The 13,841-nt window shown below is 32.9% G+C and overlaps 1 protein-coding gene and 1 long non-coding RNA gene across 2 annotated transcripts in view; both read left to right on the forward strand.

Annotated features, from left to right (window-relative positions):
• The window catches only part of Ddx10 (DEAD-box helicase 10), a 258,076-nt gene that overhangs the window by 86,809 nt on the left and 157,426 nt on the right, over nt 1-13,841 (forward strand). The gene's annotated exons all lie outside the window — the stretch shown is intronic.
• Nucleotides 6,412-8,708, forward strand: LOC134477514 (uncharacterized). Its single transcript, XR_010049538.1, has 2 exons — nt 6,412-7,628; nt 7,704-8,708. It is a non-coding gene; the product is annotated as an uncharacterized LOC134477514 (long non-coding RNA).

Genomic DNA, 13,841 nt, shown 5'->3' on the forward strand with positions numbered 1-13,841 from the left:
TACTTGTAAGTGAAATAAATCAGATTCACATTTGTAAATATCATTGTTCTCTTGTGTAAAAACTAAATCATAGTAAAAAACTGAAATAGCAATATCCAAAAAGTATAATAGATATTGTAATAATAAAAGGGAAAGTAAGTGTTGCGGAGGAAAGAACAACTTGTAGGTATACACATGTAATTGTTTGTATGTTTAAGTGTACGAGATAGATAATCGTGCTACTAATTCTGTTAGTTCATTAAAAAGAATAGTTTGTCCTGTCATTGTTTGATTTTCTGTTCATTTTTCATGCTTTAACCCTACGCATAATGTGAACTACTTCTTCTAAGATAACAATGTGTAATATATTACGTAGTCTTGATTTCTTACTGTTACTTTTTGAAATTCTGTATTTCTCCCCCTTTTTTCTCTTTTGCTTTTTAAAACTAAAAAAATAAAAAAAGAGCTAATAAAAAAAGACAAGGCTGTCCACTATCACCATTCCTATTCAATATAGTTCTGGAAACATTAGCCAGTGCAATTAGACAAGAGAGAGAAATAAAAGGAATAAGAATAGGAAAGAAAGAAGGTAAATTATTATTTGCAGATGACATGATACATGTAAATGTAAGCTTTTATTTTACCGTTGTGAAGAGTAACACTTTAGATTTTATGTTCCTAGGATATTAAATATTAGTTTTTAAAAAGTGTTATTTCTTTGATGCTAGATTTAGAGTTGATGATAGAAAATGTCATAAGTCCCACTGATCTTCTGAGAGTGAATACATGTGTGTAAAGTAGGTGTTTGCTGAATTGATTTCTGCTAGCCAAACCTATGTTAGATAGTATACAACTCTTTATCATAAATTGGAAATGTGTTTGTGTCTACTGACCAGTTTTTTTTTTGTACTGGGGATCAAACTTCATAACCTTGCATAAAATTTATATAATTATTTATCATCAGTTAAATAAAGACTGTGTAACTCCTCTCATAAAGTTGATGATTACTTATTTCTGAGTTAAAGAAATGACAGGTATCTTAAAATGTATGTTGTTCACATGATATGAATAATTAAGTGAGATAAAGCCATTCATTCCGATATAGAAACATATTTATGAGAAGAAACAACTGTATTGTATATGTTGTATACTTGCAATGTACCCTGTGTATGTGTTGGCTTTAGAAGCACAACTGTATTGATTAAAAATATTTTAAAAATTGTATGTACTGAACATATGCAAATTCTTATCCTCTAGACAGTACAGAAAAACCGCTGCTTATATGACATTTACACTCTACTGTGTATTCTAAGAATGCTAGAGATAAATTATATGGAGAAATGTGTATAGTTTCTGTGAAAATACCATGTCATTTTATATAATGAACTTGAGCATCCATGGATTTTGATGTCAGTGGAATATCCTAGAACCATTCCCCCTTATATTCTGAGGAATACCTTTGTTGGGTTTAGGTAACCATATAAAGTAGAAGTTTTGATAAATGTTAAAGTTACCCCAATGAGATGATTAATCTCCTCAACTTGATTGGATGGAGAAATGTCTAGAAAACTAGTTAGGCACACTTGTGCACATGTCTCTGGACATGCTCCAGAGATGACTGGGAGATGGACCAGTAGTTTTTCTTCTGTTATTCCTGTATGGTTGTCTTTTATTTTTTTCTTGTGCTATGTGTTGAATCCAGTGCTCTGCGTTAGGCAAGTCAGCTACCAATGAATTAAACATTTCTGTTATACTTCTAATGTATTATAAATTGCAAAGGATTTTTTCCTCACTGGTTCCTAAAATTCCAGGTTTAGAACAAAATGACAAGCAAAAGTAAATAATAGTGGAGTATTCTTATGTAGACCCTGTGATGTATTCTCCCTTAAAAATTAAAGAGCATAGTGAAATAGTGGAAAATTTGACCATAATGACAGATAAGCCAAAGTATTCTGAAATCATCCTGAAAATTTTTACTCGTTTCATATGAAAATTTTTTGATGTCTTAGAAATGTTAAGTGATATACAGTATTTGCGTATGTATGAAGTAATATCTATGTCACATTTGTTGTCTGTGTTTTATCCCTTTGAAAATAGTCTAACTTTTCCTTTTATCATTTGCATTTAGTGTTGAAATCATGTTGTTCTGTAAAAGGTTTATTTCTCATGGAGTTAGTGTTAGTGTTGTTTATGATGTAGTGAAGAACGAACTGTAGGATGGCCTGTTTTCTGCTCAGATTTGGTGCTGCTGTTTTGTGGAAGTGTGTTATATATATCACCAATTCATTTATAATTTCCATTATACAATATAGAGTTTTAAGTCGTAATCTTAAATGAGCTTCACTATTTGACTTCCCTGCTCTTTTGTCTAAATAGAAGGAATCATCTTGTTAGCGTTTTCATAATTCTTTTTACATTGATACATTAGAGTGTGCTACTCAGTGTATAAGATGTGTTTGGTAGTGTCAGATTTAAAACTTGCTGCTCGTTTTGAAGTGGAATGTGAGTGCCTCTTTGGTGTATAAGGATAAGACATTAGAATATCAGTATCTTTTCATTTGTCTACTCTTACACCTTTTTCTGTGTATTTGATTTTATGGATACAGTTTATGATACTGAGAATATATTTGGGTGCTTCTGTGTGACTGTGTATATGTGTGTGTGTGTGTGTGTGTGTGTGTGTGTGGTGTGTAGTGGGGCATGAATTCAGAACCCATGGTGTACTGTTAAACTAACTAGCCTGGGTGTATATTTAAAATATTCCTATTAAATGGTGTAAGCGATGAGAAACACTTGGGAGTGAAATAGATAACATATGGACAAGAGTGAAAATTAGAATGGTAGTATTAAAAATAAGAGGAAGTATATATAGTTACTTAAGATTTATCATACATTTAGCTATAGGTGAGAGAAGGATCAAAAATTTTCTGCATAATTTTAGTTACCCTGGTAGCTGTGTGATAGACAGTAAGTCTTATTCCATCTTCCATTTTTTAACAGCTAACTGGCTGAGCAACCATGAAAACAGCAGTCAGAATCTAGGAAATCAGAAAAGTTTGAATTTTACACTGATACATTTATAGTGGTTTAATTTGCACACACTAACTGAAGTGAGCTCTCTCATGCTTTCTGCCTCATTGTTCCAGGAAATCTGATTTTGTTTACAGAATATTACAGGCCTCGCAGTGACGAAACAGGTGCTGTTAATGGGGAATAAATGTGGGGCAAGAACAGTGCAGGCCATGCAACAGTCCTGATTTGCGTGGCTGAGGTTTTGTAAAATGTGTTGTGGGCGGAAGGTGCTTTCTCTGGGGATACAGAAAAGTGTATAGATATCCATGAAAGTATGAGAAAACCAAATCTTATGACTGAAACAATGGATTTTAACAATATGATTAAAAGTACAAATCCTTTCAGTAAATGCAAGCATTTACGTTGGTGAAAGTTGTTGAAGCTGTTTTATAGCCATGTAGTGATTTTTCTGTAATTTATATAGAAGTCATGAGTTTTATAGTGAACCCAAACTATTAGATTATCTTTCAGGTTATAATCTAGCTTGGGTATCAGTCAACTACTGTCCCTAAAACAGATATTCCTGTTGCCTAGGTTCATAAATGGTTTCACTTTTTAAATAGTTTTCATTGGAACACAGGTTTTCCTATTTATTTGTTACAGCTTTCAGACTACAGTAGAATTGAGTATCTGGGACAAGAACTCTTGAGCCTTAATCCTAAAATATTTATCACATTATCCTTTATAGAAAAAAATTGCCTCTGAGCTAATTGAGCTTATAAATATATTTTAATGAATAGAATAGTGGTTTTTATTTTTATTTCCCTCCCTTTACCTAGTTAGGTGGCTTTTGGGGCCATTATGTGTAGAACTTTATTTGTTTATTTTGCACTGGGGAACCAAGGTTCTTTTCTCTGAGTCATATCTCCAGCCCTTATAATTTTTTATTTTGAGCCAGTATCTCACCAAATTGCTACATTGCCTAGGCTAGGCTAGAACTTAGGATTCTCCTGCCACAACTTCCTGGAGTACTGGGGTTATCACTATGTATAGCTCAGAAGCTTCCTTATTTTCATGAGACAGTATGAGGCTTGGGAATAACTGGGTGGGTCGGGGGAGAACAGAAAGGAATTGGGATCACTAAAGAACTGAAAGGAGAAATGCTGGATGACACTTGAAGTTACTGAATGAATTAGACAAGTGACTGAATTCTTGAAGTGAATAAAAGATAAGGTATCATCAAAGACTTTGGGGAATATTTAAATTAAAAAGTTATTACAGTAAAAGGACACATTGCACTAAACCTCCCCAAATACCTACCTCTTCCTTTGAATACATTTTTCCCACTGTGCCTTCTACTTTATGAAGCATTTGTGGAAGTCCTCTTTTTGAAGTATCTTTAGTTGTACTGTTATGGCTACCTTGGTGACCTGAATTGATTAAAAAAACTTACTTTCATTGCCATTTTGACTTTGGGGAAGAGCCAGAAATCTCACAGTACCAGATCTATGAATAAGGTGGATGAGGATTAGTTTTTATTGCACAGAAATTGCCATAAATGTTACCAACATGGAGTGGTCAAAAATACAATGGATGTTTATTTAAAAAAGTTGATGACAGTAAGACATTGTGCCATTAGTTTTCACTGCTGTCAGTCCGCTCAGAATGCTTGTAGTACCTCATCTCACTTCAAACACGTTTATTCTGTCTTTCCTCACAGTCTTTTACTGTAGTAAAGTAAAAAAATTTACTGTTTTCTTCCAGTGATCTTTTGTGTAATGAATTTCAAGAGTTCAAATCTTACCTCAGCTTTAAATAAATTGTGACACTTGGGAAAACATACTGTTTAGCAACCTCTTTCGAAAGTAGGGCTACTGATATTAATACTAGCTCAAAGGGTTGTTTTGAGAATTGTCTAGTGTATGACAGGTGCTTAGCAAATAAATATTGGCTGTTTTTACTTCAGATTGTTTTTCTTTAAAGTCTGAAGTAAGGGGAAAGGTAAAAAGAACAATTTGTGTTTTAAGAATATGCATAATGTGAAAAATCACATTGTATTCCCTTATGCTTACTTGGCCTCTGGCTATGCTGATTTAAGTTTTTTCTTTTTCTTTTTTTTTTTTTTTTGTCTTTTTCGTTTTTATCGGTACCAGGGATTGAACTCACGACTGCCTGCTTGCAAGGCAGGCGCTTATGCCGCTGAGCTAAACCCCCAGCCCCTAAGTTTTTTCTTTACTGATGATTGTTCAAACCACAGGAATGTTAGTTTGCAGTAATTTTATTGAAGTGATTTATGTTGGTCAATTTTTTATTTTTCATATATTGATTTAGTGAAATTCAACCCGAGGTTGTTTATTAAACCACTTATTGTATCTTGGGTGATTCTTGCATAAAAGAGGATTTAGCGAGGCTCATACTGATACCATATGCATGTGGATGTCAAAACTCATTGAAATCTGAGTGGATTCTTCATCTGCTTTAGATTGCAAGCAAGAAGAAGTTTAAACTTACAGTTGTGAGAAAAAGGCCTCTGAATAGATTAGATACAAATTTAAATTCACCCTATATTTTTATTCATTTACTCCAGTGAGCTATATATTTAGCGTTTAGGTTGTTAAATGTAGTTGAATTTGTTTGTTGATTTAAGGTATTGCAGCCTTTACCTGATCCTTGACTTATAAGTACTAAGCTAGTAATTTAGTAACTTCTTTAGGTTTCAGGTTGGCTTCTTTTACAAGTCAAGTTTAGTGCAGCCTGACTAAAATAAGGTAGTATTCTCATAACGTTTAGGATATCTAACTACCTTCTTGATGAGCTGTGGTACCCATTAGGCATTTGGTTAGTCCTACACTGAAAAGTGTGGTTGTATTTTAGTAAGTTACAGTTGGATGTACCATATCTTGCTTTCCTATTCCTTTGGTGTTAACTGAAAGGTGAGTTGTAGAGTCATTTATTTAGTAGAATTATCTCTTGTGCTATCTCAGATATCCCGCACATTAATGATCCCCTGTGGTCTAGGAAGGATCAGAAGAGCAAATAAACATAGGCCTTCTGACTGACTGTAGTCTGGGTCGATGTCAGACTCATCAGTGAAGCAGGGTCTTTCTGCAGAGAAGAGGCAGGAAAGCAGCGGAGGGAGGAGCAGCTGTATTGGGAAGCTGAATGAATGGCTTTTTGGAACCTGTGGCTTGGGCTTTCTTTGGCTTATCTAAGATGTAGTTGTAGCAACCCAATTACAGCAAATGTCCTCAGACCAAAACATCAGATGCCTGCATTCACCATTTTATCTTCCTCTTTTCTTGCCTGTATAAAATAAATATTTATTCTAAGATTTATGTTGTATATCAAAGTATATGATTTATGAAAATTCAGTTGCCAATTTTTGTGTTTGGATGTATAACTTAAGCAACATATTTTAGCAACATATTTTAGCTAGAGTTTTTGTAATTATTGATTTAAAGTATTTATTGTTAGCCATTGGAAACTGGGATTGAGAAGCACATACTTGTATGAGACATTCTTTTTTATGATAATTTCTTTGTTTATCAAGGCTCCTAGGTCCAAGTCATTGAGAGTACCCCTTAAGGAGTTTCTGTGAAGGTACATAGTTAACTTCTTTGGTGTCAGTGTTAAAAATGAAGCAACCTTAATAATCAAGCTTTTCTTTATAGACTTGAGATTCTATTGTGCTTAGATTTGACCAGTCTTATTTTTTACTTTCTTCCAGAACAACTTTGTTGGTTGCTACCTAGAAACTGTTGTTCTCTCTGGCCTTAATTTCATTTTTTCTTGATAACTCTTATCTTTCTGGTGGATCCTTTGTTATATTTAATTTTAACTGACAGATAATGTTATATATTTATGGGGTATAGTATAATATTTCTATACATGTATACAGTTTATAGCAGTCAAATCAGAATAATTAGCATATTAATTACCTGAAACTTTTGACTCAAACTTACTGAATTTTTGGCTCTCACAATCTGTTTGTTTTATGGGTTTTTATTGTTTTTTTGCTATCAGTCAACCTTAGTCTCTCTCCTGTCTACTATTTACTTTGATGTATTTCTTTAGCTTGTCTCTTTTCTGTTTAGTTCTTATCAGTACTTTGCTTTAGTGTCATGGCATCTTTGTACCCTGTCATCTTCAAACCAGAGTTAATGTGACCATTGAGCTTCCTCATGCTGTGGGTGAGCTACCTCATACCATAGCAGTCTCAGCTGGTCCTCTTTGTTTCTGGTTCCTTTTACTCCATACGGGTAACATCAGATTTTCATTGTTCTTAAGCTGCATAACCAGTCATCTGTTGCTTAGTGGGTTTTTTGTTTTTGTTTTTTTGTGACCCACAAAGGAAAAATATATACCACCTGGCAGAAAACAAGGTTCGTGGTAGTGAGTGAGTAGTGAAGCTATAAATTCTTGTGTTCTTTAATATCTAGTACAGTTTCACTGTTGGTGGATATTCAGTATCTTTGATATTTGTATAATTTATTTTCAGAATTTATACTATCTTAATTTGTAAGGGATTTGAAATAGCTCAGAGGAAAAACATATCAAATAATGAAACAAATTGAAATTTCCCTTCATGTACATAAAGGCAAGTGTAAATAAAAAAGTAGTTATAGTGAAATTTTGAGGTCTGGAGATTTATATATCTTAGTACTTTGAAAAATCAAGTGTAAATAAAAAAGTAGTTATAGTGAAATTTTGAGGTCTGGAGATTTATATATCTTAGTACTTTGAAAAATCTAAGTTTAATGAGTGGTAGTATCGGTGGAATGTTCTTATTTGTCTTGTTACTCTGTACCACTTCTCATTATGGATAATATCTTATTATCTAGATTTTCTGTGAATTCATTCAGTCCAGTAACTCAGGTTCAGATTAGGGTGAGGCAGTAAAGCTTGTCCTAAAATGCTATTTTTCCAAGGTATTACATTTTATTAGGAATATTTAGTATTACAAAGCTACCAGCTAAAAATGGAATTTTATAGGCCCTTCATGCTGTGGGTCTATCCATGCCAAAGGACACATTTAAACACTATTCTGCTTAAATGGTTATGTTTTGATCTGCGCTGTTTCGTTGTTATGCCCTCTTTTATCTCAATCTCCACTCCATTATTTACTTTTTTATCTTTATCCTTTTAATTAAAGGAAAAAAAATAGGATATATTATAGTAACCCACTTTGACTTTTCATTACCTTGATTTAAAGCCCTGTATTACTCTCACCATCTGGTTTTTAACTGATGTTCCCCTATTCTGTTTTGCTGGATAGTATCAGGTTCGAAAGTTTAGGCATCAGCTGTGAAGATAATGAGATTCATTATGACGCCCATTCTTGTTGACTTTTATCTACTTTTGAAGACCTACAATGTCTCCAATGTTTTGGTTTTGTCGGTTTTATTCTTTACTGTTTTGTTCAATTGTATTATAACTAACGATATAGGCAATTCTATTAGAGATAGCGGGAGGCATTATGGTAACCATTGTTGATCACCTTGTATTATGTTTTTATATCATCTATTATGTCCACCCTTTTGACTTGACCGATTCTGTTCTGTTATGTCACATTTGGTTTTACTCTCTTCCAAAAAAGCAATAAGAACCGTGGGAGCAATGAAACCCAAAATGTGTAATAGTCATGGTACAAAAGAGAGGAAAAGAAAGTGCTCCAAACTATATAACTGCATGTATATTTAAGTGTATAAGATAGAAAATGATATCACAGAGTTTTATTGGATCAATGAACAGAACTGTTTGCAGTATCATTGATGGAATGTCCACTTTACAAGCTTTAATTTTGTGACTTGAACAATTATTTCTAAGATGACAATATGTAATCCATTAACTAGTGATTTCCTACTGTTCATTTTTTTTCTGTAAATCTGTACAACTTGTACCCTTTCCCTGCTTTTTTTTTCTTTTCTCCTTAAATAAAATTAAAAAAAAAATATGGAATGTATTTTTCTTAGACTATGTTTTATTCTGTTGAATTTGCCCATGAATCAGTCTTGGTGCATTTTCAGAAATTTCCTTGTTTGTATAAAACAGCAAAATGGAAGGATATGGATATTTTAGTAAATGTCATTACTTTTGTTGTTTCTGTACTTTTAAATGATTATTGTATTTAATATGTTGAAAAAACTCTACACTTGTTCAGGTTCTATATTTATACTAGTTTTTGGGCAGCTTATGGGCTTCATCAGTTTATGAATAAATTCCTTTATTTGTCTTGTCTTGTCTTGTCTTGTCTTTTCTTTTTTGGTACTGGGGATCAAACTCGTGATCTTGTGCTTGCCAGGTAGGTGCGTATGCTGTTGAGCTAAATCCTTGGCCCCATTTGTATTTTTAAATGTACATGTAAGTGAACTTATGGTCATGTCTTTATTTGAACAAATACATGATTATACTAGAATATGTTTTTACTAGAATAAAGCATACCATTGTTTATTTAGGAAATAGGAAGTTCAGAGACTCTCGTAAGAAAGGTGGTTACTTTCACCCCATTTTTATTTCATTAAATCATAGAAAAATAGCTTGTGGTAGCAGGAGCCTAGATTTTAAGAATGGGAAAATTATACTTTGCTCCAAAAGAAGCTCTAAGTTTGATGTAAGCCATTGACATATATTTTTGTGCAGAGCTGTTGACCTCCATCACTTCACTGATACAAAAAAGTCTTCAATAGAAGACTGAGTTACCAAAATAATTCAGTTATTAAGCATATGCTGTTAGAATTTTAGCTGTGTAAATAGTACAGACCACAGCGTTGATTTAAACAGATGTATAATAACAAGATATAAAATGAAAAAGATTTTCAACTTCTCTTCACATCATGCTTCGTTTATTATGGAAGTGGCTAGCCTCCATGGACCTGTTACCTTGCTGCCTGCTGTTTTCCTAATGTAGTAAATATGAGCCTCCATCAGTGAATGTGATTCCGCGGGACAGGATCTCTTTTCAGCTTTGTTAAGTACTCAAAATTAGAAGTTGTTCAGGAAAACCAACTTTATTTTAATTCTTTTATAAAAATAATTTTATTTTATACATGTGTCTTTCCCTTTCTTTTTTGGAGATAGTCTAGATACAGCTCCTCTCTGCTTTTTTGGGAGGCCTGAGAAAATGCATTTTTCATGGCAGTGACTATATTGGAACTGGTTCTAACCTTTCTAAATAGCGTTAATGTTAACTTTTAATACCTCTTTTACTTCAAGCCCCCTCAAGTAAAAAAAAATTTCTGGATTCTGAATGCCATTACTTTGGTATTCTCCAGCCTCTGTATACTCCTTATTGATACTGATTAGTGTCCTTTCTTAGCTGGGGTGTTCAGAAAAACTTGTAATTTTGAGATAAGGGTTATAGAGAAAGGACCAAGTATAAATTCAGATCTATTTTCCTTATCAGACATTTCAGCCAACTTGCATGTGTTTTGGCCTCTGCCATTTGATGAAAAAGGATTATCAGACGAAGGAAGTATCTTGTAAAAAGTGAAACTTACGGGCAGTATCTACATGCTCAGGTTTCCTGCATATATATTAGGTAGAAGCATAATATGTATATAGTGGAAAAACTATAAGAGATGGTTATGAATGGAAAATTAAGTTCATAAATAATTAAATAAATTTATATAGTGTTTTCTACAGTGATATGTGAACAGTCAAAGTTTGACTTACTGTTCTCATTAGAAGTGAACATGATTGATGCTTATTGTTCAGTGGGACTTCTCAGGCTCAGGTCTGGCAGTTGAATTTGAAAAGTAATTCTTCTTTTAGATTGAACTTGCTGTTCCTGATTCTAAAAAAATATTTAAAAATGAAGCCTGTGATATTTAAATGAAAAATTATACGCAAGTCTTAGCTAGCAGTGCTTTGACTGTCCCAGGAGTGTGCGTGGATGAAAGTTCATTTACTGAATCTGATTCATTTACTGAATCTGTTAGTGCTGAGAAGATTAATAATACAGCCTGCCGGTGTGAATCAGAGCTAACCTGTTTAGCTCCTTGTCCTAAGTTTCTTCTGATTTGCTAAAGTCACTTTATAAAGGGCATAATAAAGCTCCTACTACAGAGGAAACAACTTAACCTTCTTTTTGAGTATTAGATGTAGTCAGAGTCACAGAAAGTGATATTTTATGCACTAAAAATATTTCCCTGTTGACTTCTAGTGTAGGTACCAAAGTAATAGGAAAAGTTTTTACCTAGTCCATAATAAAAATCAATCGTAATAAATTATTCAGTTCAAGAGATTCTAAACACTATCCAGGCATTTTATTCTCCAATAACCATTTGAGCAAACTGTTCTAGCAAACAGTGAATCTTCATGACATTTCTATGAAAAATGCTCAAATATGTGAAAATGATTTAATTATTAGTTCTCAATTAATTCTTATACTAAATAGTTGGCTCTTTCTCAAGTTCAAATGAACTAAACCTCTAAAATCCATATATTTTTGATTGAAGTGCTTATTAAATAGAACATTGACAAAACAAATATGTACTACTGAATCAGGTAGAAATATATCTGCAACCCCTAGTTAGGTAGCAAATTTAAAGAAAATCAGTGATGACTCCTTCTTGTGTTACCATGTGATTTAGGATGGTTGTGCTATTAGGTAAACAGTATAATTCAGATTATGTTTAGTTTGTGAAAATAAACACAAACCAATAATTACAAAATAATAAATACCCATTTCTATTATTACTGATATAACAGGAATTAGGCATTACTACTGCAGATCATGAAACTGCTCTTAAAATCTAGGGCCCAAATGTTAAAGACCTAGGAAGAAGTTCATGAAAACAAGACATAAACTATAACTCAACTAGAGGATATCTAGATTAAGAGGAACTTGATAGTAAATTAAAAGTCCTGTGAGACAAAAGTTCTCAAGAAACCTTTGTTCAGGTTTTATTGGGTGGGTAATGCAGATCTTAGAGCTAAGTAAATGATCCTAAATGAAACTGAGGGGCAAGCTAATGTCCAGATCAGTATTTTCAAGATTGTTTGCAAATATATAAAAATTTTATGCATGTCCTATAATAATTTTTTTATATCTACAATAATATTATTTTAAACATTCTTTGAAATGACAGATTCTAGTGGCTTTCTTACCTTGAGTGTGGAATAGTCTGATTCTTGTTGGAATATGTTTGAGTTGAGAGGAGTAAATTCTTCTTTTTATCTTGTCATTGTCCCCTACTCCCATCAGTTCTCTCTTTTTCTTTTCAGCTTTCTGTTTTTTTCATTACCATAGATTCTTTCCGCTCATTCTTGAGCAGATGTCACTCTAATGCATGCCTCCACTGAGAAATGTCATTGTGACTTGTATAGATGATCTGTTAACAGATTTAGAGAAGGGCAGGTGGTTGCTCCCTCCATCACATGTCAGTTCCATTGTGGCCCCGTCAAAGGGCATTGTAGCAGTAGTAGTGTTGAGAGGTTGATGTACTCTAATGCAGAGCATTGTTACTGATGTCTGTCTTTCTAGGCCTTCCTATTTGGTCTTATCCTTACTTAGTCTTACTCCCTCAATTTTAGAAAAATCCATAATACAATGTTTTTAAAAAGTGTCCAAAATGTGCTCTTAAATCATCAATTAGGACACATGAAGTCATAGAGATTTGGAGAATATTATCATCTAAGCATACCTATATACCAAGGATTTACAGTATTAACAAGCACCCTGGCTTTTCCAGTGTTTAAAGTATTGAGCTTTATAATAATGAGATAAAGCGCTTTGTAATTTGAAGTATTTTATACCTATGCTGTGCCATAAGCAGTCCTTTAAATTGAGTTGTAGTGTACTACGTTATAGATCCTGTTTTAATTGAGGCATAAGTTGGAGAGAAGAAAAGGATTTGATTCTGCTCCAGATGTGTGTATAGTGAAATGTAAAATGTTTCTATTTCTAGTAAATATACCCAGTAGTACTACATTAAGTAATTCAAGTTTATAATTTCCATAAACAAAGTTGATATTCAAAGATAAAATGCTGTGTTTTAGCAGTTTTCAGATTATTTGCAGAAAATATGGATTGGCAAAGGTAAACTATTTCAAATTAGGAAGCTTCCATTTTATTGACCACATGCAAAGAAATGCTAAGGTTATGAGATTTGTGGAAATAAGTTACTGTACTTTTGTTTTGAAGGTGTGAAATCTTTGGTGGGTTCTTGAATGGAAAGTCTTTGTATTTTAGTTTATCTTTGTATTTCACTGTATCTTTATAATCAAGACTTATGTTTGTAGTAGATGTGTTAGATCGGCAACATGATGATTGCTTCTTCAGTTTTTAAAAACTTTGTACATTGGAATCTTTAAACATCAAAAGACTGTCATCTTTTCTAGTGATGATTTAGCCTACTATATAAAGATGAAGAATGAAAGATGGCCACAGGGATTGTTACTCATTTTGGTGTAGGAGGGAACACGGCAATAGTATCCTGAGGTTGTTTTTAAAAAATAATCTCCAACACAGATTAATTTCACTATATTTGCAATTAGACATTGTAAATTAGGTGGGCTTTCCAAGAGCAAAACAACAAAAATAGAAAACCCTTAGAATGAAAAAGTTACCCTGATAATATGGGGTAAAAAAATAAAGTCTAATTTGAGGTAAGATGTGATAGAAAATGCACTTCTTAGAATTACTTTCTTTGGCTTTTAAAACTTTATAGTGATTTAATAACTGATTTTCAATACTTAGATGACTTTTTAATATTTATCTATAGATATCCCAACATAAGTTACAACAAAATTAGGACTTTGGAATACAAGTTAAAAGTTTGAATAAAAAGCCTGATCTTTAAAATTATGTTCTTTAGTAAGACAAGAAGGTCATGCAAATGAAAACAAGT

This window comes from Cavia porcellus, unplaced genomic scaffold, assembly GCF_034190915.1.
Source record: "Cavia porcellus strain 051 isolate PalLab524CR breed Dunkin Hartley unplaced genomic scaffold, mCavPor4.1 scaffold_9, whole genome shotgun sequence".
In the NCBI taxonomy this organism is placed as follows: Eukaryota; Metazoa; Chordata; class Mammalia; order Rodentia; family Caviidae; genus Cavia; species Cavia porcellus.